The sequence below is a fragment of the Alligator mississippiensis genome, chromosome 4, assembly GCF_030867095.1.
Source record: "Alligator mississippiensis isolate rAllMis1 chromosome 4, rAllMis1, whole genome shotgun sequence".
Lineage (NCBI taxonomy): Eukaryota > Metazoa > Chordata > Crocodylia > Alligatoridae > Alligator > Alligator mississippiensis.
The window spans coordinates 229,200,518-229,226,420 of record NC_081827.1 but is presented as its reverse complement, the minus strand read 5'-3'; the positions used below and the strand labels follow the sequence as shown (position 1 = coordinate 229,226,420).

General features: G+C 41.8%; 1 protein-coding gene across 8 annotated transcripts in view; it reads left to right on the top strand.

The window, feature by feature from the left end:
• Positions 1-25,903, top strand: part of MBD5 (methyl-CpG binding domain protein 5) — a 290,901-nt gene that overhangs the window by 69,790 nt on the left and 195,208 nt on the right. Inside the window, exons 2-3 of one of the 8 annotated variants that reach the window (XM_059727392.1) lie at positions 2,210-2,332; positions 14,770-14,905. The exons of the other annotated variants lie outside the window; for them this stretch is intronic. The gene's annotated coding sequence lies outside the window, so the exon portion shown is untranslated. The remainder of the gene's footprint in view (positions 1-2,209; positions 2,333-14,769; positions 14,906-25,903) is intronic. 8 annotated transcript variants of the gene reach the window in all.

The window sequence follows — 25,903 nt, the reverse complement described above, 5'->3', positions numbered from 1 at the left end:
GGCTAGTGTGTGCTGGGTCTGGTTTTTAAGGGCTGGAGAAGGTGGGATCTGCTGCCTGTAACTTCAGGGGATTGGATGCTTTGCCTCACTCAGCCCATCTGGGATCAGGGTGCTGCTCTGGGCTTGCTGCAGGGGGTGCCTGTGCAGGGGATGAATTCCTTTGATCTTCTGCTTGGGACGGGCTGGGTCCAGGTTCTAATCTTGCCTTGTTACAAAATCTGTCTCCTCAGTTGTGTAAACATCATAATTTTGTACTAGTCCATCCTGGGAAAGTGATTTTAGTACTAATGTGGAATACTGAATCATTAAAGGGGATCCTTAATATTTGTCAGGAGAGCTTTTTATCAGTCATAGCTGTGGATCTATCAGTGACATTTCAATCAGATTATAAAGCAGTACACTTAAACAGTGACTCAACTATTGAAATGTCAGTTTAATTTAAAATTGCCTTCACAGACAACAATAATTTATAACCATAATTTTCCTTTCATACACATGTTTGCACATACACAAATATTATGTACTACTCCATGCTTCATAGCTATTTTAAATTTTGTTTGTACTTGTATTAACAGGTCATCTGTAACCCTAATCTTGCTTTACTATAATATCATTAACAAAACAATTTTAAGTGGTCAACTTTTATATTATAATTCTCTTGTCCAAAAAGTTGTCAGTTTGTATAAACAGGTGGTTTTCAACCTTCTTAGCCTCCACACCCTCCGTAACTTTTACCATCTCTTCTGCTGAGAATCACTGAACAACCTTCTAAATTTAAGAAGTTATAGAGGGTGCTTTGAGGCTAAAAAGATTGGACAACCACTCACCCAGCTGGTGTAAGGTGAGGACAGAGGATATCAGCTGCCCCCGTGTGCCCTGTTCTGTCAACCATCTGCCCTCTCCCCACCTGATGGGAGATTCTTGGCCCCCAGGTTGTCCCTCTGGGTTTTCATATACTGATGAGGTGAGCCATCTGTCCCCAGGCCTCTCCTGCTGCTCCTGAGTGTGTGGCAGGAGCAGGGGGTGGGGGCGCACACTGGGCTGAAAAGCATAACTCTAGCCCTGGGTCTGCTAAAGACCAAGCTGCTCAGAGTTGGGGGACAGGGAGGGAGAAGAGAGGCTGCTGGGCTGGGGGAGAGCAGCAGGAGTGGCAGTCCCAGAAGAGCAGTTGTGGGTGCCACTGAGGTAGCTGAGCAGACACAGGTTGATGGATTGGGGAGGAGAAACACTTACCTCTTCATGCAGGGGCTGGGTGCTGCGGCTCCCTTAAAGAGATCTAGGTCACCCTGGTTGGGAATCACTGGTATAAACTGATAGATCTGTAGCCTGTGACAGCTTTGGGTTTATATACTTTCAACTATCAGGTTTTTTTTTAACTGTACACAAACACTTACATCCATGTTCAACTATGTTCAGCTGTTGTGTGAAACTTCTTAGTTTAATTTTCGCCCAATTAAAAAAATTTTTTTTCAGTGTTCAGCTCAGTTCTTTAGTTCACTTTGACAAATTGGGGTGAATGACCTCTCAATATAGGAAGAAACTTCAGTTCATGGTGAAACTGAAATGATTGCGTCTAAGCAAGATGGTGGCTTTCTATATGGGATCTTCAAAAAGTTACCAAAGAGTAGAAATGTGATTTTAAAATGCTTCAGATGTCCATATTCTTGAGCTTTAGTTTGGATGGTAGGTCCATTGCTCAGTTCACTTAAAAAACAAACAAACAAACAGATCATGATGATCATATACAATAACAGTGGCCTTTCTTGTTCACAGTCCAGTTTGAAGGCAAGTTGTCTTTCTTGTGATGTTACTTTGTAATTGTTTTTTCCTAAAATATGAAGTCTAAAATCTTATGTAAACCTCCTAAGGATCAGTTCTGCCTTTTGAATTTCAGCAGTTTTAAGCAGTGTATAAACCACTCTGCTTGTTTTTCTCATGTCTTCTGTCATGCCATATACATAAATTCTGTCCACAGTCTTTGAAGCCTTTAGATACTTATTTAATCAATCCATTATATAGCTTTACAATTGCTTGAATTGCCTGTGTTTCAACAGCATTACTTCAACACCACTGCTGCATAAGTCTTTCATCTGTAATACTGTTTCTTCTTTTCTAATTTATTTTTATTTTACTTCTGTGCTAGATTCATTTGTGTTCAGCCAATTATTTAACCAGTTAATGACTTGCTTTGTTTTCTTATATAACATAGTTTGGTGGGATGCATCTGGAAGAAGTTCATTTTAAAATGTCTTTTTCCCCGCAACAAACATATCAATTAAATGCTTTACCTACTCATTGATATAACTTTGGGAGCTTCATCTATTGTCTTGTTGTAAGTATGTTTTCTATTTGTTTTTTTTCCTTATTTAAAATAAGAATGCGTATTCACAGTGGTACACATGCTTATGATTTCCTAGCAACTAAATTTTCTCTGAATTCAGTTCTTGTCATTCAGAGTATCTGAGTAAAGCTCATTGCTCCTCTCTGGAGTTGCGTTAAAAGCTTAAGTAAATGTTTTAATGTTGGTTTGTTTTGTCAAAAACAGAATTATTTCTGTTATCTCTGTACTTCATGCAGGTAACCATATATGACATATAAAATTTAAGAGCTTAAGGTGTCTAAGTTGATGGTAAACGGATTGCAAAAACATTTTTAAAAACCACTATGTTTGGGCAATTATATACGTATTATTAAAATCCATGCTGCTTGGTGGTATTATAATATTTATACTTTCTTGCTCCTATAAAAATTCTTACTTTTAAACTTGTCAGTTGTGAAGCTACTGAAAATGTTTAGAGCAATTTTTTAAAAATTTGAAGTCAGTTAAGCAAGGGTCTGTGAAAATTAGCTCTTCTACAAACAACATTTATAAAAATCACCAGAGTCTTATAATTCTTTTCTTGTTTTGTAAGCACCTGACCTAATTGTTGTCACCCACATAATCTCAGTGGTTCCACATGTACCCCTCTGCTCCTTGAGATAAACTGTATTGGAAAGTTTGTTATGGAAAGAGTTAGCTCTCTCAAACAGTGATATATCAGTGATTCTCAACCAGGGTGTGGAGGCACCCTGGGGTGCTGCCATATCTTTTAAAGGGTGCCATGAGGTGTTAGAGAGAGAAGCAGCTAATCTAAGCAGAGAAGGGCAGATTCATGCTTGTCCTTGCCTGGATGATTCCTCATCCCTAGTGCCAGGCCCCTCTGCAAGGAAGTAAGCACTGCAAGCTGTAAATCGGTTTTTGAAAACAAGTGTTAGTCAGTTCACTGAAATTATGGAGGGAGCCTTGAGTCCAGTGAAGGGTGCCTGGAGTCCAAAAAGGTTGAAAACTACTGGTGTGTGTGTGTGTGTGTGTGTGTGTGTGTGTGTGTGTATATATGTGTGTGTGTGTGTGTATATATGTGTGTGTGTGTGTGTGTGTGTGTGTGTGTGTATATATATATATATATATATATATATATATGCCTAATACTCGGTCTGAAGAGGTAAAATGAGCATGTGCCACAAGACTAAGCAAGAGAGTCTGGTGGCTCAAGGAGACATACTTGTTGGTGAACCTGAGCTACATCCATGTACCATGTCTTTGGCAGTAGCCTGAAAATGATCTGTACGCCCCCTCCACATGTTACAGGTATCACACAATTTTACTGGTTAATTGCACAATTACCTGAAGACTAGCTACACGTGCAAAGCAGCTATCACTCCATAAAAAGCTCCAACCAGCTATAAAGTTAGGCCTCAAAAATGTGTACTAATACTTTACAGCTGGTTCTAACCGAGCTTCATTTTGCACATGTAGTAAGGTCTGCCCTGCAGCTGGGAGCCCTGTCAGCCAAAGGGGCAGCTGCAGGGGTGCACCATGCCCAACTAGGGTGGGGAGTCCCACAAGTGAGGGGACTCAGCCCCAGCAGCTGCTAACACTGGGTCCTGGCAACACGAAGACCCAGAGTCTGCAGCTGTGGACACTGGGTGCCGGGACCCATTTGGGCCCTGGTAACTTGAGGGCATGGTTGCTCCAGGGGTGTGTGAAACCTAGAGGCCTAGGGGATCACAGCAACTGCAATATCCCAGGCTTGGGAGTGTAAAATGCACCTCCAGTCCTGGGAGATCGTAGTAGTTGCAGTACCCCAGGACTGGGGATTTCACACACCCCTGAGCCTGGGAGATGATAGCTGCTATGCCGCAGCCTCAGGGGTGCATGGGGCACTCCTTCAGGTACACGCCCCTCAATTGAGGGGGCTCCCAGCCATGGCAGCTTGCTTCTTGCCAGTGCAGGGGTAGTCTGGGATTGGGCTTCCCCTGCACCAACAATAAGGCACTATGGGATCTAACGAACAATCCCACAATTGCGCCTCCTGCCATGCACATGAAGAGGGGGTTGTAACCATGTTGCCTTTTTAAGCCTTTGGGAAATGCATCCTACTAATTTGTACTGTTAGTTTAACTTGGGTCCCCAACTGTTTTCTGAAAGATAATAAATGACACTTGTTCTGTTTAGATGTATAAGAATGATTACAGGGCGTGCTGCAACTTTTTCACCCAGGGAATTATTAAGAGTGCCAGCATTGATTACAGCTAGCATTGATTAACTAGAGAGATGAAAAGCAGAAGATGTAATTGTGTTTCTTGAACAATGAGAACTGAGTTTGCTTATAGCCAAAGAGTTCCTGATGCACTGTACCATTATATGGTTGTTTTTAGTTTCATTGGATTTATTTCTCTCTTCATTTTAGACTGAGGGAAATTCTGGCTGTTGGGTGGTGGTGATGATGAGATTAGGGATGTAAACACTGATTTAAATAAATATTCATTTAACCTGTTGTAATTACATCAGGTTCTGAGGGGGTGATAATAAGACCCAGGCCCACACCTGCCCTGCTGGAGGGGGGCTGCACCCACGCGCCTCAAGCTGCATGGGGAGCAGTAGGCCAAAGTGGCCCTGCCAGGCAAGCAGTGCAGCCCAGGAAGTCCTGGGCAAAAGGGGCAGCAGCCAGTGAGGGGCTGCAGCCACCAGTGTGCAGCTTCCTAGGGCCAAGTGCAGCAGCTCAGGATGGAGGGAGGAGGAAAGAGTCAGGCAGCAGCTAGCAAAGGGGTTTACCAGCCTGCTGCAGCCACTGGCATGCTGGGAGGGAGCAGGCAACCCTCCCTTCCCCTCTCCCCTCTTCTCTCCTCCCCTCCCCTTATCACTTATTCCTTCCTCCCTGTGTAGCCTAGCTATTATGTATTAGTCACCCTTCCCCTCACCTCTTCACCCTTCTCTCCCCGCTACTCCTCTTTCTCTCCTTCCCTACATCCTGCCCTGCTGCCTTCCAGTTCCTGCTGGGGCACCGCAGGGCTTCCTTCCCCCCCACTTCCAACCTGGTCTGTTCCTGGCCCCAGGCTAAATGATAACCAGTAAGCTAGAACTGGTTATCATTGAACTGATCGTTTAAACAATTAATTATTTAACCATTCACATCCCTAGATGAGATCTGGGTTGTGTTGTAGGAAGGGTCTACACAGTCAGATGGGTCGCAGATTGGCTGGAGGGCTGCACCCAGAGAGTGGTGGTGGATAGGTCTTTTTCGACCTGGAGGGATGCGGGCAGCAAGGTCCCCCAGGGCTCAGTCCTCGGGCCTGCACTGTTCAACATCTTCATCAGTGACTTGGACGAGGGGGTGAAAAGCACCTTGTTCAAATTTGCGGATGACACTAAGATGTGGGGAAAAATGGGCACACTGGAGGAGAGGGACAGGCTGCAACTAGATCTAGACATGTTACAGGGGTGCGTGGATGGAAATGGGATGGGATTCAATACTGACAAGTGCAGGGAACTGCACCTAGGGAGAAAGAGAGCCAGCAGCATACCTACAGGCTGGCAAACTCCCCTCTCATCAGCACAAAGACAGAAAAGGATCTTGGAGTCATTATAGACTCCAAGATGAACATGGGCTGCCAATGTGGGGACGCAGTCAGGAAGGCTAACTGCACCTTGTCATGCATCCACAGATGCATCACAAGCAGGTCCATCCAAGGAGGTGATCCTCCCCCTCTATATGACATTGGTCAGGCCGCAGTTGGAGTACTCTGTCCAGTTCTGGGCACTGCACTTCAGGAGGGATGTGGCCAGCATCGAGAGGGTCCAGAGGAGGGCCACTTGCATAATCAGGGGGCAGCAAGACAGGCCCTAGGAGCGGAGGCTAAGGGACCTGAACCTGTTCAGCCTTCACAAGAGAAGGCTGAGAGGGGTCTGGTGGCCGTCTACAAACTGGCCAAGGGGGACCAGCAGGCTATGGGGGAGTCCGTGTTCCCCCGAGCAGTACCAGGAGTAATGAGGAACAATGGCCATAAGTTGATGAGGAGTAGATTCAGGCTAGATATCAGGAGACACTATTTCACAGTCAGGGTGGCTAGGATCTAGAACCAACTTCCAAGGGAAGTGGTGCTTGCTTCTACCCTTGGGATCTTCAGAAAGAGGCTAGATAATCACCTAGCCGGTGTCGTTTGACCCCAGCACTCTTTCCTGCCGTGGCGGGGTGTCAGACTTGATGATCTGCTCAGGTCCCTTCCGACCCTACCAACTATGAAACTGTAAGGGTGTCAGAGAAATTCAGGGAGGGACACAAATATGTTGGGGCATAGGGGAAAGAGGTTTTGAGCTGTAGCAAGAAGCAGACATTAGCAGTGGTGAAATGAATTGAGAATAATGATAAGGGCGAGGGGATGGAGGGGGCCTCGTCCAAGACGTTGAGATGGAGATTGAGGGGGGTTATGGAAGTATGGCAGTTAAGAGGAATGCCCTGTCAGCCAAACTGTATCATCCTTTGTATGCTGTAGTCTGGAAGCCCTGCCTGTAATGCCAGGATCTGAGATAGGCCTGCTTCTATCCTTGGATTTTTGGGGCAGGATCCTGAGGCATGATTTGGGGAAAGGAGGCGGCCCTGTTGCTATGCACAAGTGCACACATGGGTGCATGTCTGGGGGAGCCTTGCACCTTTACAAAAAACAGTCCCTCCCACCTGTATGAGCCAAGATCTTGGTAGGTCTCTCCTGGCAGTTTCGAGCTTCTCTTTGCCCTCAACTTTGGGACAAAGGATTGGAGGGGCGAGCCTGGTTTGGAACGGCTACATCTGGGCCTTAACTCCATTTTGCACAGACTTAAGATGCTTTCAAGGTATGCAAAACACCTTGGCTTGTCTTACAAGGATTTGTACAGGATGCTTTGGATAGGGACGATCTTGCCTCAGACAGGGGGTTGAGCTAGATGCTCTCTGGAGCTCCCTTCCAGTCCGTCTGTGATTCTATGAAAGAGCTACTCCTATAGATGTATTAGCTAAGTAATGCAATAGGAAGACATAACAGCCTCTGTATCTCTGAAAATGTAAATAGCCAAGGATAAAAAGGAAATATTTAGAGTTGCATTGGGTTATGGCTAGAAATAAAGTAATGGAATGAACAAAGTGAAGAGTAAGGCTGAATGCTCTTATTAATTGTGGTATGTTTTAAACTGTAGAAAACAATGAGAGAACTGTCTTAGGACTTTTTAAACTATACAGAACATTAGAAACATCTGTGTTTCTACAGGTCTGTATTTTCCAATTTGAGTATCCTTTACTGAAGTCCTGAAAAGCTTATAAGGTTTTGACTCCACAGTCTAATTTGTGTTGGTAAAATTTGTGCCCATGGTGAATAATCTTGTGTTTAAGGGACAGGCATACGTAAGGAGCAGATATGCATAAGGAACATAAAGTTTAGTAAGACTCTACACAGGCATAAGCATTTACCTGTATAGGTAAGGCTCAACTTCAAAAATGTTTCAAGAAGAGCAAGAAATTGATTGAAAGATGAAGAGAAGAAAGGGAGGACAAGAAAAAAAACCATGAACTCTTGTGTATGTCTCTGTTTAATTAGATATATATCTTATGTGTACTAGTTCTTAATATCTAACATTAAGATGACTTTAATCTAAAAGCTCTTTTCTTTCAGTAACCTCTATGCTTCTTTTGATGCCCAGGGTCATTTTAGAAGGGAAAGACTTGTTTTTGGCACAAAACTTTAGGATATACCTTTGTACTATAGAAGAAACATGGCCACTAACTAAGAAACGGTGGCATAGCACACCATATTAACTACATTACCACATAGCATGCTGTATTAACACCCATAAAGATGATTTCTCTTTTTTTCTTTCTGAAGAGTTGAATGGGTAATATATTTAAAAAAAAACATTTTTGACATACAGAGCTAAATGAATCTACTTGTATGTTGCTGTTTAGCTGGGTGCATCTACATGTGATATTAATGCAATGCAAGTAACTCCAGCACAGTTTACACTGGAGTTTATTGCTCCTGGTGCAGCATTTACACATGCACCCAGGACCCACAGCACGTTGAACCAGGGTGGCGCAGCCCGAGATGGCAGGATTCCAGGCAGATCAGCCTTCAGTACAGGGCTGCTCTGACCTGGCTCAATGTGCTGCAGAGGGGGTGGCTGGGGCTGGCTGCAGGCAGCACCTGCACTGTAGCACCCTTACGCCGCAGCCAGTCCCGTCAGTGTCTCCCTGTGTGTTTCAGTGCACATAAGTACTCTGCTATAGGATAGTACTTGTATTGGGCAGTACTGTCCTATAGTGAGGTTGCTTAGTTTGCTGCGGTCTAATAGCGTTGTAGATGTGGATGGCGATGCTTTACTGCAGAGCTAATTAGTCATCTCTGCAGTAAAGCGTCTCATGTAGATGCACCCCGTCTATGATTTGTTTTGTAAAAAGCTTTATACCATTATCTCAATCACCATAAGATTATTACAGTTAAAACTTGATATAGTGATTTAATTTCATGATGTCCAGTGGAGGTACAAACGTTTTCAAAGGTATTATCCCTTTGTAAAAGTTCTTTCAGCAATCTGTCTTGTTTTGTTGGCATTCTCAGATTTTGATTTATTTTTACCATATGCCCCTCCAGCCTGCTTGTTAACACCAAATAATTATTATAGATCCCATCTAATATATCTGTAAAAAAATAAATTATACATTGAAATAATATTTTACATCTTAAGAATAAAGACTGGCTTTTATCTAAATGTAACGTGAGGATGAGTTGGAGTAAATGGTGCTGTGGCTAACTAAGTAAAGAAAAAGGTTCTCACCTGGGACAAAATGGTATGAGAGACTTTCCTCATAAAATATGGATATAGAAGGAATGTTTAGTAGCAGAACATAAAATGAAGAATTATGAATGCCATGTCCAAGCTAGAAACACTTAATACTTGGAATCTCTTTAGGCAAGTAATCTCTGACCTGGTTTGACCAGTGGGTTTGAACTCCTAAATCACATAAGCAACTGAGCTAGAGGCTGGAGGGGGGGAACTGAGTTGGTACCAGTAGGTTTCTTGCTGAATAGAGAATTGTAGGGAGTTTGAAGAATAATATTCAATGTCTGATAGATAAATACACATTCTTAATGGCATAAAATTATAATTGAAGTAAACTGGCTAATTGACAATAGTAATTTGGTGAATTTATACAAATGAAAGACTGATTTAATTTGGTAATTAAAGATTTGAGAAACAGAGAGCAATTTCAGAATAATGATTCTCTTTATTATGGGAAAACAACTTTTATATGTAAGGCATTTTTCCCCCTTATAAATGTAGAAATCTGTCAGACTGGAGGGCGCTATCAACAAGTATATAGTATTAAGGTGAATTTGTCACCATGAGAGGGAATATAACCACATCTAAGACTACAAATAGAAAATAATACAATTCCTGTTTTGTTTTGTTTTGTTTCGTTTTATTTGCATTACAAAATTTTAAGTGTGGTCAAAAACAAAGGTTGGCAGCACGATTTTCTGGGTTTTTTTCCCCCTTGCTACAGGGGAAGGGAGAAGCAAGGGTGGTATGTGCACAGCTCCTAGCTGGCCTGCCCTGGCTCAGCTCCTCACCAGCTGGAAGCTGCACTCGTGCCCCAGCTGGGGAACCAGCTGTTGGTGGGGAAGAGGTTCTTTTACGTTACAGGCCAGTCTGCACAGAGAAATTAGATAGTTTTAAATGCATTGTTTTTAGAATTGATTTAGTTAAGTTGGTGCATGCCTCGTGTATGGACAGTCTCTCTAAATTCGTTAAATAGCTGATAAAAAATTAACTATAAACAGGGTGGATTGATTTACATCAAGTTGATTTAAATCAGCAAGCCTAAAGCCCAATTTAAATAATTGATTTTTATCAACATTTCCATTTTATTCTTTGTTTTGTTTTTTTAAAAGGAAAATATATTTTCATTGGTCAATATAACAATTAGAACATATTGTTTTAGAACTAAATATAGTTTTTACAGTAGATTTGGTACATACATTTCCAACGTACAAAAACTTGTTATAGATATTTTAAAAATATATAGCTTAACGTATTTCAATTGTTAGAAATCCTACATTTTAGTATGCTGTAAAATAGTGACATATATATTTCTTATTCACTAGATGATTAGTTTTTTGCTTATATCAAGCTGCATTAAGGTGGCAAAGGGAATTTTAATTAAACACAAAACCAGAACTTCAGATTTATTAAACTAAACTAATGCTTTGGATACAGAAACTTTTTTTGTCAAAACATACTGTACATTTACAACTACTTCATTAAACATTATTAACTTTTATAGTATTGGATGTTTCTTTCAGGTTTTTAGAACTCGTAAGTCTCATCCTCCTCCCCCTTTTTATTCATAGACTGGAAGAGAAAAACAAGCTCTCCTGCCTTTTCAACTCCTGATTGACTTCTCAGTTTTGAATGAACCAGTCCAAATGAGGAGCTTCTTACTCTGCTCCTTGTCCCTCCTCCACATAAGAAATTTCAAGAAGTTAACAACAAACCAAGACTCCTTCTCCCTGGGACATAACCCCTCCTACCTAATAATCCATGTTTGCTGCTGTTGTAACCTCCTTGCCAGTATTTTAGTTTAAAGACCTGGATAAAACACTTGAGAAGTTAATGTTTACATATCTGTACATATGCAAAGGGACCAAGAAAGGCCATTAACTGAAGTACCCAGAACTATTTGAAAGCACAAGATTAGTAGTTAATGAGAAAACAGTTGTTTTTCCCTGAGCTGGAGATCAGGCTTCTATTATGGGTGCAAAATCATAAATATTCATAATTTGAGAGCTGAGCTAATCTGAGCTCAGAGAGAATAAAATGGGAGTTTGAAACTATCGAAGTGGGCTCAGTGGATGATCAAGAAGTACACCTAATGATGTCTGCTGGAGTCAGAGGCCAGATTCCAACATCTCTGATGATTTGATCCTTTGCATCCAGTAGTACAGACCCTGCATCTCCTGTTCTTCCTGCCTTCCCCTGAACTTGCCCTCCTCAAGCCTGTGCCCCTGGGCACCCATCTCTCCCTCCTGTCATGACCACTTACCTTTTAGCTCTGGTTCTAGTCCTACTTTAGCCTGGGGCATGGAGCGCATGGTTGCTGTGGCCCCAGCCTAGACGTGCAGCAGAGGTTGTGGTGGTGACAGCTCCTGGGCTGTCACCACAACTGCATGGCCAGGCTGGGTCCAGAGCAACCATGTCCTTCATTTCCCAAGCTGGAGTAGAACCAGAGCTGAGGTCATTACTGGAGGATAGGCAGCAGGGCTTTGGGGGACAGGGGCAATAACTTCTGCTCTAGCTCTGATTTCTGACTCTGGGTCAGGGCCAGAGCTAGAGTCTGAGCCACATCAGTCACCTGTCCCCCTCTCTATACTTGAATCTAGGATGAGCAGCTTTTTTCTCCATGTTAAATGCAGGGGGAGGGAACCTCATCTTGGACTTGAGTAAATAAGGTAAGTTGATTATGGCAAACTTCTTAACTACAACTTACTAGTGCAACAAAGATCAGAGCTAAACCATCAAAAACCATGAAGGAAGAGAGATGCTTTTAGTATAACAAAGTAGATATGGAGGGTGTTGTTAGGAAACTGAGAATGAAGTTTTCAGTGATTGATTGTGCATGTGTGGAATAGATTTATGGTTACTTCGAGAACCAGGTCTTTAAAATTTGTTTAGGGAGAGGGGATTGGCAGTATGCACATGCAGGTGTGTGTAAACTCTCAAACTGACTGGGTGTTACTCTGCCCTGCCTTCTACCTGACTTCAAACTAACATGGCTCCTTCTGTCTAATTTCATTCTAGTAGGGTAGTCTCCACTAAACCCATTTCCTGCTATATATTGTATGCTGTATACTATAGTTCTACAGCCTGAACACATACCTCAGAGCTTCGTGCATTCCTCTGTCCCCTCCCCTCCAAATCTTATGAGGTATCTTACATCTGTCATCTGTATTTCAATGACTTGTTAGTATCTCATGTCACTCCCTCTCATAATAGCAACTGTATGTATACTCTTTCTTTCTAGTGCATGCCCAGTTCCCCATTCTTTTTTCTTTTCCATATATCCCCATTGGCATGGTCTCTGTGCCCTCTCTTTCTCCATTGTTGTTATTTCTCTTATCTGGAAGGTTAGCCAGGGTTTCAAAAGATTAAACCTCATTCTTCTTCCTTTCCCACCTGTCCCCATTGCCATGGTCAACTGTTTTTCAGTCTACAGACATTTGAGGGAGTTGCCTTAACCTGAGGTTCTCCTAAAAAGATGGTGGTGGCTCCAGAAGTCCTGTTCCCCCCCCCCCCCCAATCTTTCAGATTCACCCTGGTCCTCCCCACCCTTATTTGTGGTGTTCAGTCAGTTGTTGCCCATTGTCTACTATGAAACATGCAAATTAATGGGATGTGGCTTGCAATGATGGTTAACCTGTGTTATGATGCATCCAAACAGAGACAGCAGTAGAATCAAGTTGTTTATAAGGACTCCAAAACTCCAAAGATTGATCTCCATCGTAGTTTTATTTTGCATTTGATCACATTTTGATCTTAAAAGAAGGCCAAAAAATAAGGGGCATGGCATTCCTGAAGATCCCTATACATTTATTTCACATTTCATTTTTGTCATCAATTCATAACTTTTAATATTTTGGGGCATTGTGATTATCTGCTGATAATTTCATTCAAAACTGACTTGTTCAAACACTTATCCTTATGATCTGACAGCAGGGCATTTTTTCACTTAAATTTTGTGTGCGTGTGTGTGTGTGTGTGTGTGTGTATAACAACTCTTTAAATATATATATTTAAACTTTTTATCAGCATACATATTTGTGTACATACATGTGTGTATATGCTGCTCATTACCCTCTTCAGGGTGAAAAGTACTCTTTTTGGTAACTGATACAGTTCTTTTAGAATTCTGAAATATACAGTTAAAGCACACGAACATTACTAGATATTTCCAAACACTATACAAGGATGATAGAAATCTTACAATCAGAATTTTTTATTGAAAATGTATAGTTATTTAAGCTGTACTGAGGGATCTACTTAAAGCGCACGGAGGGGAAGTAAAAATTGCAGACCACTTGTGGTCCCCCCCCCCCCCCCCCACAGTGGGCTGCAAGGCCAGCCAGCAGCAGCCACTGGCTCCCACTGAGGAGCCAGAATTTTGTTTTTAGTAAGATGTTTTTGTCATTTCCATGGAAAAGCATAGGGAAGCAAGTTTGCAGTGATCACAAAAACTGCCTTTTTGCGGTTTCTGTGAAAATCATAAATTTAGTAGATCCCTAGTAATGAGTCTTTTTTTAGAAACCAATATGGTCAAAATTACTTTGAATTGAAGACAAAATATATTAAAGCTTAAACTTAAATGTGATATTTTGAAGCAAGTAAATGCAAGTGAATATGCTCTATCAAAAACTTGTGAGTTATAGTCTGTTTTTTATATATTAAGAAAGATATATTTTTTGCCTACTTTAGGTCTTGAGGTCAAGCTTTATAAATTTATCAATGGGTCAGAGATATTGCATTAAGGATGCGGAGCAGTGGTTATCAACCTTTTTAGACTCAAGACACCCCTTAAAATGCAAGCTCTTAGTTTTCACTTGTTTTTTTCTTTTACTACAAAAACCATAGAGAAATTCTTCTGTTGCAAAGAACTCAAACCACAGCAGGTCAGAATGCTTTTAACACTATGGATTCCTTTTTTAAATATCTGGCTTTATCTTGAGTCATGTTTGTACAGCTAACAATGCTAACATTGTGTGGCACCTGGTGGCACCCTTGAATAGTTCTCAAGATACCCCAAGGTGCTTTGGGACCCTGGTTGAGAATGACTGACCTAGAGAACTGGGCTGCTGGGGGTAGGAGACTAGGAAAATTAAATTGGAATTGGCCTCTAACTCCAGAAGACACCATCATGTATTTTATGAGTATCATCCACTGAGTCCACCTGTTAATTATCTTGCAGATAAGCAGTATTCATTCACCATAATAAATTATAGAAATATAAAATTAATAAGGGTCTGAAAGTTAATACCTATGTAATTTCTTTAATGTAACCCACTTCACAACATTTTTTTTTGCTAAATTTAGTGTAAAGGCTCTATTTAGTTGTATATCTACCAGTTTTAGTGGTTAAGTGAACCAATAAGAATCCATCTTGAGAAAATAACAGAAATATAAATGGAGAATTTGGTTAAATTTAATTTAAATGGCAGTCACTGTATCTCAAAAATAAATCAAGACAATAAAAACTGCCCAGCTAGTAACGTTCTTGAAAATTTTAAGTGCCTATAAATAAAGGTTTGAATTGAAAAATAACCCATCAACACATGTAGCAATCATATTAACCACTCTATAATGTAGTTTGTTCAGAATTTTTCTGATTTTATGTTTAAAAAATTATTGCTATGGCATCGGTTCTCTTCCAGGTTCTAAATACATGGTGCCTGGAGCTCTTAATGCTGTGAGATTATATCAAGTACCACAAATCAGAAATGAATGCTTTTTTTATAATTATCCGTACAATGAAGGAAAAGCATGAAGTCATAGAGCACTTGAACACTGGTAAACAATTTTCTTTGTCTTTACAAACTTTTCATAGAAACATCCCAAATTCTCAGAGCTGGGAGTAGTGGGAAGTTTCAGATTTTATTTCCACACCTACCACTGACTTGATGTATGAATTTGAGCCAGGTGCTAAATTACTCTGTCTCAGTGTTGCAACTGGAAAATAATTATAATAACATATGCAATTGTAAGAATAATTCTACATGATTATTGTGAAAATTAATTCTCTAGTATAGAAGGAATGTTTGGTTAAACGTTGTTATAGCATGTAAAGTATTTTAGTTTTTATATGTAGAGATTCTACAGCAGACAACTTTTCTTTGGAGGTGGTATTTAATGATGATGTGGCTATTCAACGAGTCAGTGGTATGATAGGCATGTAGACTCCACAACCTTTCCAGGTAGCCTGGTCCAGTGCTTTACTATCCTCCTAGTGAAAGTTTTTCCTAGTGAAAGCCCGGTTCCCTCAGCCTTTCCTCAGAAGTAATTAGCTCTATCCCTCTAACCATTTCCATTGCTCTCCACTAGAGTTTCTCCAATTTGTGCATATCCTTTCTGTAGTGAGGACCCCAAAACTGGACACATTACTCCAGATGTGGCCTCACCAATACTGAATAGAGGGAAAGAATCACTTTCCTCCATCTGCTGGCAGCACTTCTATTCATGCAGCCCAGTACGCAGACTTTCTTCTCAGCAAGGGCACACAGTTGGCTAATATTCAACATTTTGTTCACTGTAACCCCCAGGTCCTTTTCTGCAGAGTTGCTGCTCATCCCCCAGTCCCCAGCCTGTACCATTGCATGGGATTGTTCCATCCTAAGTACAAGACTTTGCACTTGTGTGTTGAACTTCATGAGATTTCTTCAGGTCCAATCCTCCAATTTGTCAAGTTCTCTCTGAATCCTAAGCCTACCCTCCAGCATATTTACTATTCCCTTCGGCTTAGTGTCACCTGCAAACTTGCTGAAGGTACGTTCTGTCCCATCTTCCAGGTTGATAAAGATATTGAACCAAAACTTGCTCCAGGACTGACCCACGGGACACTATGCTTGATACTGGCTGCTAACTAGACATTGAGCCATCAGTTTTTACTACCCTTTGAATCTGACAGTCCAGCCAGTTTTCTAACCACTTTACAGTCCATTTATCTAACCCGTACTTCCTTAGTATGCTTGCGAGAATGTTGTGGGAGATCATATCAGAAGCCTTGCTAAAGTCAAGGTATATCATGTTCACTGCTGTCCCCGCATCCACAGAGCCAGTCATCTTGTCATAGAAGGCTGTCAGGTTGGTCAGGCGTGACTTGCCCCTGGTGAATCCATGCTAACTGTTCCTAATCACCTTCTCCAAGTGCTTAGAAATGGATTACTTGAGGACCTGCTCCATTTTTCCAGGGACTTAAGGTGAGACTGACTGGTCTGTAGTTCTCTGGATCTTCTTTCTTTCCCTTCTGAAACATGGGCACAATATTTGTCCTTTTCCAATCATCCAGAACCTCTCCCGATCACCGCAAGTTTTCAAATACGATGGTCAGTGGCTCTGCAGTTCCATTGGCCAACTGCCTCAGCACCCTTGGATATATCACATCTGGCCCCATGGACTTGTATGTGTGCACCTTTTCTAAATAGTCCCTAACTTGTTCTTGCACCACTGTTGGCTGCTTACCTCCTCCTCAAACTGAGCTCCCAGGTGCAGTAGTCTAGGAGTTGACACTGATTGTGGAGACTGAGGTAAAAAAGGCACTGAGTACTTCAACATTTTCTGCATGATCTGTGACTAGTTTGCCTCCCTCAAAGACCCACGCTTTCCCTGATCTTTCTCTTGTTGCTGACCTACTTATAGAAGCCCTTCTTATTACCCTTTGCATCCCTTGCCAGCTGCAACTCCAATATCCCATGTCCTTCCCCATTTCATCCCCGCATGCCAAAACAGTATTCTTATACTCCTTCCTAGTTGTTTGTCCAAGTTTCCATTTCTTGTAAGCTTTGTTTCAGTGTTCTAGGTTACTGATGAATTCCCTGTTAAGCCAAGCTGGTTTTCTGTCATACTTGCCAGTCTTCCTATGCATCGCAATGATTTGTTCCTGTACCCTCAGTAAGGTTTCTTTAAAATACAACTGGCTCTTCTGGACTCATTTCCCCCCTCAGTCTAGCTTCCCAGGGGATCCTGCCCATGACTTACCTGAGTTGAGTTGAAGTCTGCTTTTCTGAAGCCCAGGGTCCTTACTCCGCTGCTCTCCTTCCTTCCTTTCCTCAGGATCCTGAACTCATTCATCTCATGGTTGTTGCAGGCCAAGTTGCCATCCACTTCTTTGTTTCCCACTAATTCTTTCTGGTTTGTAAGCAGCAGATCAAGAAGATCATGGCCCTTAGTTGGCCTCTCCAACACTTGCATGAGGAAGTTGTCCCAACACAAAAACTTCCTGAATTGCCTGTGTACTGCTGTATTGCCCGCCCAGCAGATGTCAGAGTGATTGAAGTCCCCATGAGAACCAGGGTCTATGATATGGAAACTTCTGTTAGCTATTTAAAGAGCCTCACCCACCTCATCCTCCTTGTCTGGTGATTTATAACAGAAACCTACCATGCCATCACCCTTGTTGCTCTCCCTTCTGACCTGAACCCAGAGTTTTGCAACAGGGCTATACAGTTTCATACTGTCCCTCCTGAGCAACCATACAGCTCTTTTACATAAAAAGCAACCCCTCCTCTCTTCTCCCCTTCTTGAACAATGTATGCCATCCATGACAGTACTCTAGTGGTGCATACTATCCTACCAAGTCTCTGTTATTCCAGTCACTTCATAGTTCTGTGGCTGGACAAGGACTTCCAAATCTTCCTGCTAGTTTCCCAGCTCTGTGTATTTGTGTACAGGCGAACAAAGTCAGTGTAAGAGATTGTTCACATGGGCACTGATGCAAGATCCAGACTTAAAACTCTATCTGAAAATTAGAGAAGGCCTGTATATTATTTGAAAAATGTGCGTCTTAAATGTAATTTTGAGTCTTCAGCCAATTTGTGAATTTAAAGTTGGTATTCAGACAGTGCAGAATATTGTGATTATTACAGTTAATCCTTCTGGTAAATCAGTAGATTAAAAAGACCATAATATTTATGGGTTAAAATATCTGTGTACTGCAGTGTGTGTTATCGTATAACAAATGGAATGCATGCTGCATGTTTGTAGTTTTTCATAAGAGTAGACTTGAAGACATTCCTTTTTTAATTTAGCAGATCCCCCCCAAAGTAGGGTTGGGACAGATCACAGATGGTTCAGCATTGTCTTTACATTTTATTATTGGCATATTTCTCTGAATTCTTTGTAGTTTTTCATGCATAATAATATGATTTCTAAATTGTTTATTTCCAATTTTTTTAGCTTTGTTAACACTTAAAATGCTTTTGAGACAACATTGAATTTTGAATGTACAACAGAAGATGACTTCTCACTTCCCCCCACACCCTAGAAGATGTGAAAATGGAAGTAGAATTATTGATACCTTGGTACCCTAGGTCATGTGGCAAAACTGTGTCATGTCCATATTTGCTATGATGCTATTCATGATTGTGCTCTGCCCTTGAAAGTTGTTCTGCATTCTTCCTTGCTCTCCTTTAAGGTACAGTTTAATAGTTTTATACAGTTAAGTTATGTCTTGTGAAAACCGTAGGCTTACAGACACCCTGGGTGTATCTATACTAAATGCTGTGTTTCTGCGCTAAAGCAAGTAATAAGTCATAGAATCATAGAAAGTTACAGTTGGAAGGGGCCTTACGAGGTCATCTAGTCCAACTGCCTGCTCAAAGCAGGACCATCCCCAACTAGATCATCCCAGCCAAAGCTTTGTCTAGCCAGGTTTTGAAAACCCACAAGGACTTCAACTACCTCTCTGGGTAACCTATTCCAATGTTTTTACTACCCTCCTGGTGCGAGAATTTTTCCTAATATCTAACCTAAACTTCGCTTGCTGCAACTTGAGAGCATTTCTCCTTATTCTGTCATCTGCCACCACTGAGAAGTCTAGCTCCATCCTCTTTCAAACCTCTCTTCAGGTAGTTGAAGGCTGCTATTAAATCACCCTCAGTGTTCTCTTCTGTAGACTAAATAAGCCCAGTTCCCCCAGTCTTTCCTCATAAGTCATGTTCCCCAGCCCCATCACCATTTTGGTGCCCTCCTCTGGACTCTCTGCAATTTGTCCACATCTTTTCTGTAGTGGGGGGCCCAAAACTGAACACAGAACAGTACTCCAGATGTGGCCTCACTAGTGCTGAATAGAGGGGAATAATCACTTCCCTTGACCTGCTGGCAACACACCTACCAATGCAGCCCAGTATGCTGTTAGCCTTCTTGGCAACAATGGCACACTGGTGCCTCATATTCAGCTTATCGTCCACTGTAACCCCCAGGTCCTTCTTTGCAGAACTGCTGCCCAGCCTGTACTGGCTGGTGCATGGGATTGCTCCGTCCTAACTACAGAACTTTGGACTTGTCCTTGTTGAACCTCATGAGATTCATTTTGGCCCAATCCTCCAATTTGTCCCAGTCACTCTCAGTCCTAGCCCTATCCTCCAACATATCTACTGCTCCCCCCCGTTTGATGTCATCTGCAAATACCAGCTGTGCAGTCAGAGGCATGTGTAGACACACCTACTAAGTATTTAAAAAAGATTCACCATATTTTCTTGCATTTCACAAACCCCCAAATAAGACAAGCACCCTTGTTTCTGGGAAAGCAGAATGAAGCAAAAAGATTTTTGCAGAGCTAAGGCCCCATAGAGCAGGGACAGAGCCTAATCTTTAACTTGCTTACCCCACCTTTCTTTCTCTGTCAGAAGCTTTTCACAGCTGAATTGTTATATCAGCCAAAAGAAGAGATTTTAGCTGTTGAAGACTGGACTACATAGGTGGATCTAGGATTTTGGAAAGAGCTAAAACAGTCTATGGGGCTATGAAATTAGAGAAGAGAGATGAGGAGCAGCTAACACAGTAATCAAGGAAGGATTCTTTGATTAGAGGAACATCAAGACTATTAAAAAGGGAAGAGGTCATTAACACCTGTGGAAAGCAGAGCAATTAAGTGGAATTATAATGAGCCATGAAATTAATTGCCTCTGTCAGCCAAGCCTGAATAGAAATGCCACTGCTGCTGCCAGGCAGTTGGTTTTAAACTTTGGTTGCAGGAGGAATTAAAGTGTGGTGTGACTGTAACACTGCACTCCCCCTGGATCTGCGTCTGCTGGACTCTGATAGTCCTTCCATGTAGCTGGTGGAGGAAAAGAAGCAGCCACCATTTACAAAGTCTCTATGCCTCCATTCTAGGCAAAAAATCAGGTTACCCACTTAGGACGTGCGTCTTAATTTTGGAAGGCTAATTTTTGGGGGGAAAGTGAGTAGACATTCAAGTAAATATGATAGATCTATCAGTGCCTATTTTAAACCTTATGGAAACCAAAACAAAAATAAAATCAAAGTAATGTGCTGCCAGAGCTAAACGCTATCAACTAAAAATAAAACACTGTCAGATGAGAATGGAATCAAACAAATTAGGCTCAATGTTGGATTGTAGTTAAATCATCAAAATAGTCCCAGAGCGCGCTCATAAATTCTGAGAAGGTAGATGGATTTAAATTTCAACTAAAAATTGACACAAGTCAGTTAAATCTGTAATGTATATCTGGTTAATTAATGCTTAAAACTAAAACCAAATTACTATCTAATGTTTAAACTGCAACCTCAGACTCTATAATAATAAAGTTTCCTACTTAGATGTCAATCCTAATCTAGTGGCCAGAATTTTCCTCTTACCCTCAACATCTGAACACCTGTTAATAATCAGAAGCTTTACACCATTTATTTAATGAAAATTACAGGTGACAATCACAAATCTTTCAAGATTTTTACATAATGCATTTCAATGAATACTCTACCAAGACAATATTTAGGGCTGTTTTAAATCTGGAGACCTTTTTTTTTTTTTTTCTTGCATTTGTTCTGTGGCAATTTTTCTAGATGCTTAAGTATGTAGTTCACTGCCACTGTCACACTCTAAAAATAAAGAAAATTAGGCAGCCAGGATATCTCCCAACTAATAAAAACAAAAAGCTGAGGGGGAAAAAGTGAAAATAAATTCCTTAAAATGATTGTGTACTTGTAAACCAGGGGTGGGCAAAATACAGTCCGCAGGCCAGATTGGCCCACCAAGCACTTTCATCTGGCCCACAGTACCCACCAACAAACTGTGCCCTGTCCAGCCCTTCTACCCACAGGGGTGGGAGCCAGATGCTCACATATACACACAGCCCCAAACATACCCTACTGCTTCGTTCCTACCCTCATGGGCAGAAGGGCCTGACTAGCCAGCATCAGCTTCCATGCGAGGCTGTTGGTGCAGCCCCCTGGGACCTTCTCCACTTCCCCAGTCTCTTGCTGGCTCTGGGCAACAGGTAGGGAAGCGGTGGCATTGGAGCTGCAGCTGAGCAAGAGCATGGAGCTGGGGCTGGTGGCAGCACAGAGCCTACGTCCGGGGGTGGGGGGGTACCAGCGAAGAGCTTGGGTAGGCAGCGTGTGGATGTGGGGGGTGTCGGGACCCCCCCACACATACACACGCACACTCCCACTATGGCACACAGCCCTGGCAGGTGGTGGCAGCAGCAGTAGGAGGGGCACTCAGCATTCAGATGCTGAGTGGGGCACAGCTCTGCTTGCACTGCACATCTCAGTGAGAGATGCACCTCTGCTGGGCAGTCTGAATCACCAGCACTCTCTGCCACTCATGCGCAGCCTCCACATTTGCACAGCATGGGAGGGAAGTTCCCCCCCCCCCACACACGCATATGGAGTATTTCCAGGGGGCAAGGGGAGGGACTTCAGGAGCAAAGGTCAGGGGTTAGAGGGTGGGACTTCCAGTCCCAAGATGGTGACAAGAGGACAGAGCAACTGTTAAGGGACGGGACTACCCATGTGGCCCGTGACAGCTCACCAAAACTTATTAAGCGACCTTCCACCCAAAATAATTGCCCTCTCCTGTTGTAAACACTTCAGCTCTCTCTTCTGGATTCCAAGAGAGAGAGAGAGAGCGCTAGAACTTGATGCATGGCTGGCACAGTGGTTCTTACAAGTGAATCTTCCTCAGTGCAGGGAAAGGATGGGGTTGCTCACTTGTATGGTTTAGTTTCTACAAGGTGAGAAGTTTTGGGTATTTGCTGCCTGTCTTTCAGGGCTCCCCATGGTTCCAGAAATTTGGCAGCTGGGGAGCAGCCCTACAGGCTGGATGCGGCCCATGGGCTAAAGGACTGAACACTCTGGTTCTCTGGTTTTAAAATATTCTTAGCCTAAGACCTGCAAAGGGGAGAGCTGAAATTTCAGGAGTTGAGGAGAAGAAGCAGCGAGTCGTTTTTACCATGTCTATTTGTCTCTGTGACTTTATTTTCCTTTCAAAAATGTTGTTTCATTTCTTCTCCGTCTGTCTGTCTCAGAATTGTGAGTGTGTGTGTGTGTGTGTATTACGGGTGCACGAAGCTTCAGTGACCAATTCGATTTGGCCCGATTTTGAAAGTCAAGTCACTGAATCCAAATCGAATTGGGGAGACAAAAAAACCCCTCCAAATCAATTCAGAGCCTCTGAATCAATTTGGAAAAGATTCGGAGATTCAGCGATTCAGAAGGCAGTCTTGCAAGGAAATGGAAACTAAGAGGAGGGAGAGGGAGCAAGGGGGGAAAAGACTGACAACTGTAGCTGGCTAATGACTGATCTTTCCCTGACTCCCCCTCCAATCACAGTGCTCTGGGGGAGGGACATAGAAACATCACGAGTCTCTGTCTGCAGCTTTTCTGTCCCTTCTGTGAGCTGTTTCTGCCTGAGCACTGGGAAGCTCCCCTGTTACAGGCTACCATCCTTGCTGTTTTCATCCTGCTGTGCCTTAACACATACACAGTCACACGTGTCACGAGTTTTGCTTTCAGAAGCTTGAGTCAGTTTCCCAGAAACCCCTGTACCTATCTCCCTGAAACTTGGCAGGCCTCGTGCCCTCAGAAGGGGCTACCATTCCTGCTGTTTTCATCCAAATCTGACAAAAAATGACCAAGTTATAGGTATTTCAGTGATTCCCCATTATAGTCTTGGCCGAATCACCGAATCTCGCCAAATCTTCCGAAGCCGATTCAAGACAGTGATCCCAATCTCCTAATTGAATCACTGTCCTCTAAATCGGCCAAATCCGAATTGACTACTTCCCTATTCACATAGGCCGAGTGTGTGTGTGTGTGTGTGTGTGTGTATTGCTGATTTTGCAGACATTTAACTGCTTATGGTACAGAGTTGTTGGAGTACCTCAATCTTTCCTTTGAATTCTAGATATGCATCCAATTCTGATTTAAAGAGTCCATAAATCTTAAAAACTAAGCCATTATGGCTCTTCACACGCACAGGGATCAGCCTGTAGATTTCCATTTATAGGATCTGTGACCTAGGTTGCAAAGTCTTCAGGGAAAGGGCTATTTTTTTTTTATTCCATTTAAACAATATATTCTAACAGTGCCTGATAAAAAATCTAGACTAAACCAACTATGCAAAAAGAAAATAATACTTCAGGAAAATAACAAGAACTGCTTAGCAATGACACGTTCTGATGTCAGTTTGAAGAATATATCTAAATTTCCATTTAGTAATCTTATTAAATATTTAATTTAAAGAAACTCATGTTTTTGGTGTTTTGCAGGGCACCTGGTTGTGATGGCAACCACTTACAAACCCAAAATATCATGTTTACCTACTGTCTCTCAAATATTTTTCCTTGAATAAGCTCTTGTTATGAATCCAGAGCCATTTTGCTTATTCTGAGCAACTACTCTATAGCAAAAAAAAAAAAACTACATGTACAATGATTTTTCAACCAAATCCATTATGATCTGTCTGTGAGCAGTAAAGTTGAGCCCCTCCCCAGGGAGAAATTTAAATGAGAGATTTGTTCCAAAGATTATTTAAATGTTTAAGAAAAGAGCTAAATACCTTCAGATATTTTAGGCCTTGTATTCAGCTGTACAACTGCTTTCTTCAGTGTAGTGTTTATGAAACCGCTTGAAATGTGCTTTTTCTAAGAGAATTGGAATCTAATGTAGAGAATGTGCATTAAAAAATATATAGGAAGAATATTAAACTTCAGATTTTCAGCAGCTGAAACCTATGCAGTAATATGCACACTAGTTTCACATGTATGCAATCAACTTACCTTGTATTTTTAAACCAAACAACACAAAACATTTCTCATAGATCTGTAGGTTTTCGCTGTTCTCTAGACCTTTCCCATGATAGATCGTGGAATTAGACAATAGATAGATTCAGATTTTTTTAATATTTGAAATGAAGTCCTATTCCATGAGGAATAAATTAAATGTGATCTCATATTAACACATGAGAAACCACTCCATCAATATAATGTAATGTTCTGCTAGTTGGGGGGTGAGGGGGTTAACATAAAACATTTAAGTGTGTGTGTGTGTTATTTAAAAATGGATTTTAATGTTACTTTGGAAAAATGTTTTTATACATATACCAGGAAAATGTAATTTAAAGTTTTGTATCCTAATTTGGGCTTGCTTGTTAATAACTAAGTGACAGTGAGTGACTTTTTTCTCTAGGATTGGTTAATTTTTTTGTGAGATTATTGTGGTATTTTATGTTGTATGGTGGAGTTAAAGGATGGTATAATTGAGAATTAGTAATAGCTTTTAAGACTGTTAATCAAAAACAACCCATTTTTATATTGGGGGCATATGAAAGTGTTATGTGAGGAGTTTGCAAAAATCATAATTACTTTCTAGTATGCCAGAGGTGGGAGAATTAAATAAATATGGAAATCAGTCTTTTCACAATGATAGGTCACAAAGCTTATCTGTTAAAACTTTGTGATGTCTGAAGCTGTGAATGAATTAGCAGGCATTAAGTAAAATAATTTGCAGTATTACTACAATATTACAACAATATTTTACCAAAAAATACTAATATTGTATGAGATGGTATAAAAAGGTTTTGAATGTCAAGGCTGTTGGGGGGAGGGGGGAAAGAAGAAAACTAATAAAAATTCATCCTCACAGTTTCTTCTGGAAAAAAAAAGTTTTGCTTTATTGAAGCTAAGGCTTGAGGGCTGGAGAGCCACAGTTTGTATCTGTCACCTCATTTTTTTACCTAACCATGCAGTAGGATGGATCTATGAAAGTTTGTGTCCGCTAGAAAAAAAGTTTAAAATTTTCCCCAGCAATTATAGGCCAGTCAGTCTTATCTCAGTCCTTGGGAAGACCTTTGAGAAAATTATCAAGGAGCACATCTTCAAGGGCCCAGTAGGGAAGGTAATGGTCAGGGACAACCAACATGGGTTCATTGGAAGCAGGTCCTGCCTGACTAACCTGGTTTTCTTTTATGATCAGGTCATAAAGTCCCTGGACGAGGGTGTCAGGGTGCATGTTATCTTCCTGGACTTTGAGAAGGCTTTTGAAATGGTTTCCCACCACATTCTCTTAAAAAAACTAGGTGACTGCAGCATTGATGCCAAACAGTCAGATGGGTGGCAAATTGGCTAAATGTTCACTCCCAGAGAGTGGTGGTGGACAGGTCATTTTCAACCTGGAGGGTTGGGCTGGTGGGCAGTGGAGTCCCCCAGGTTCGGTCCTTGGGCCCGTACTGTTCAACATCTTTATCAGCGATCTGGACATGGGCGTGGAATGCACACTGTCCAAATTCACTGACGACAACAAGTTGTGGGGCTAGGTGGGTACACTGGAGGGGAGGGACAGAATCCAGCTACATCCAGACAAATTACAGAGGTGGGTGGATGAGAATAGGATGGAATTCAATGCAGACAAGTGCAAGGTGCTGCATCTAGGGAGAAGGAACCAGCAAAACACTTGTAGGCTGGGGAACACCCTTCTTGTCAACATGGTGGCAGAAAGGAATCTTGGAGTCACTGACTCCAGGATGAACATGAGCTGCCATTACGAGGAAAC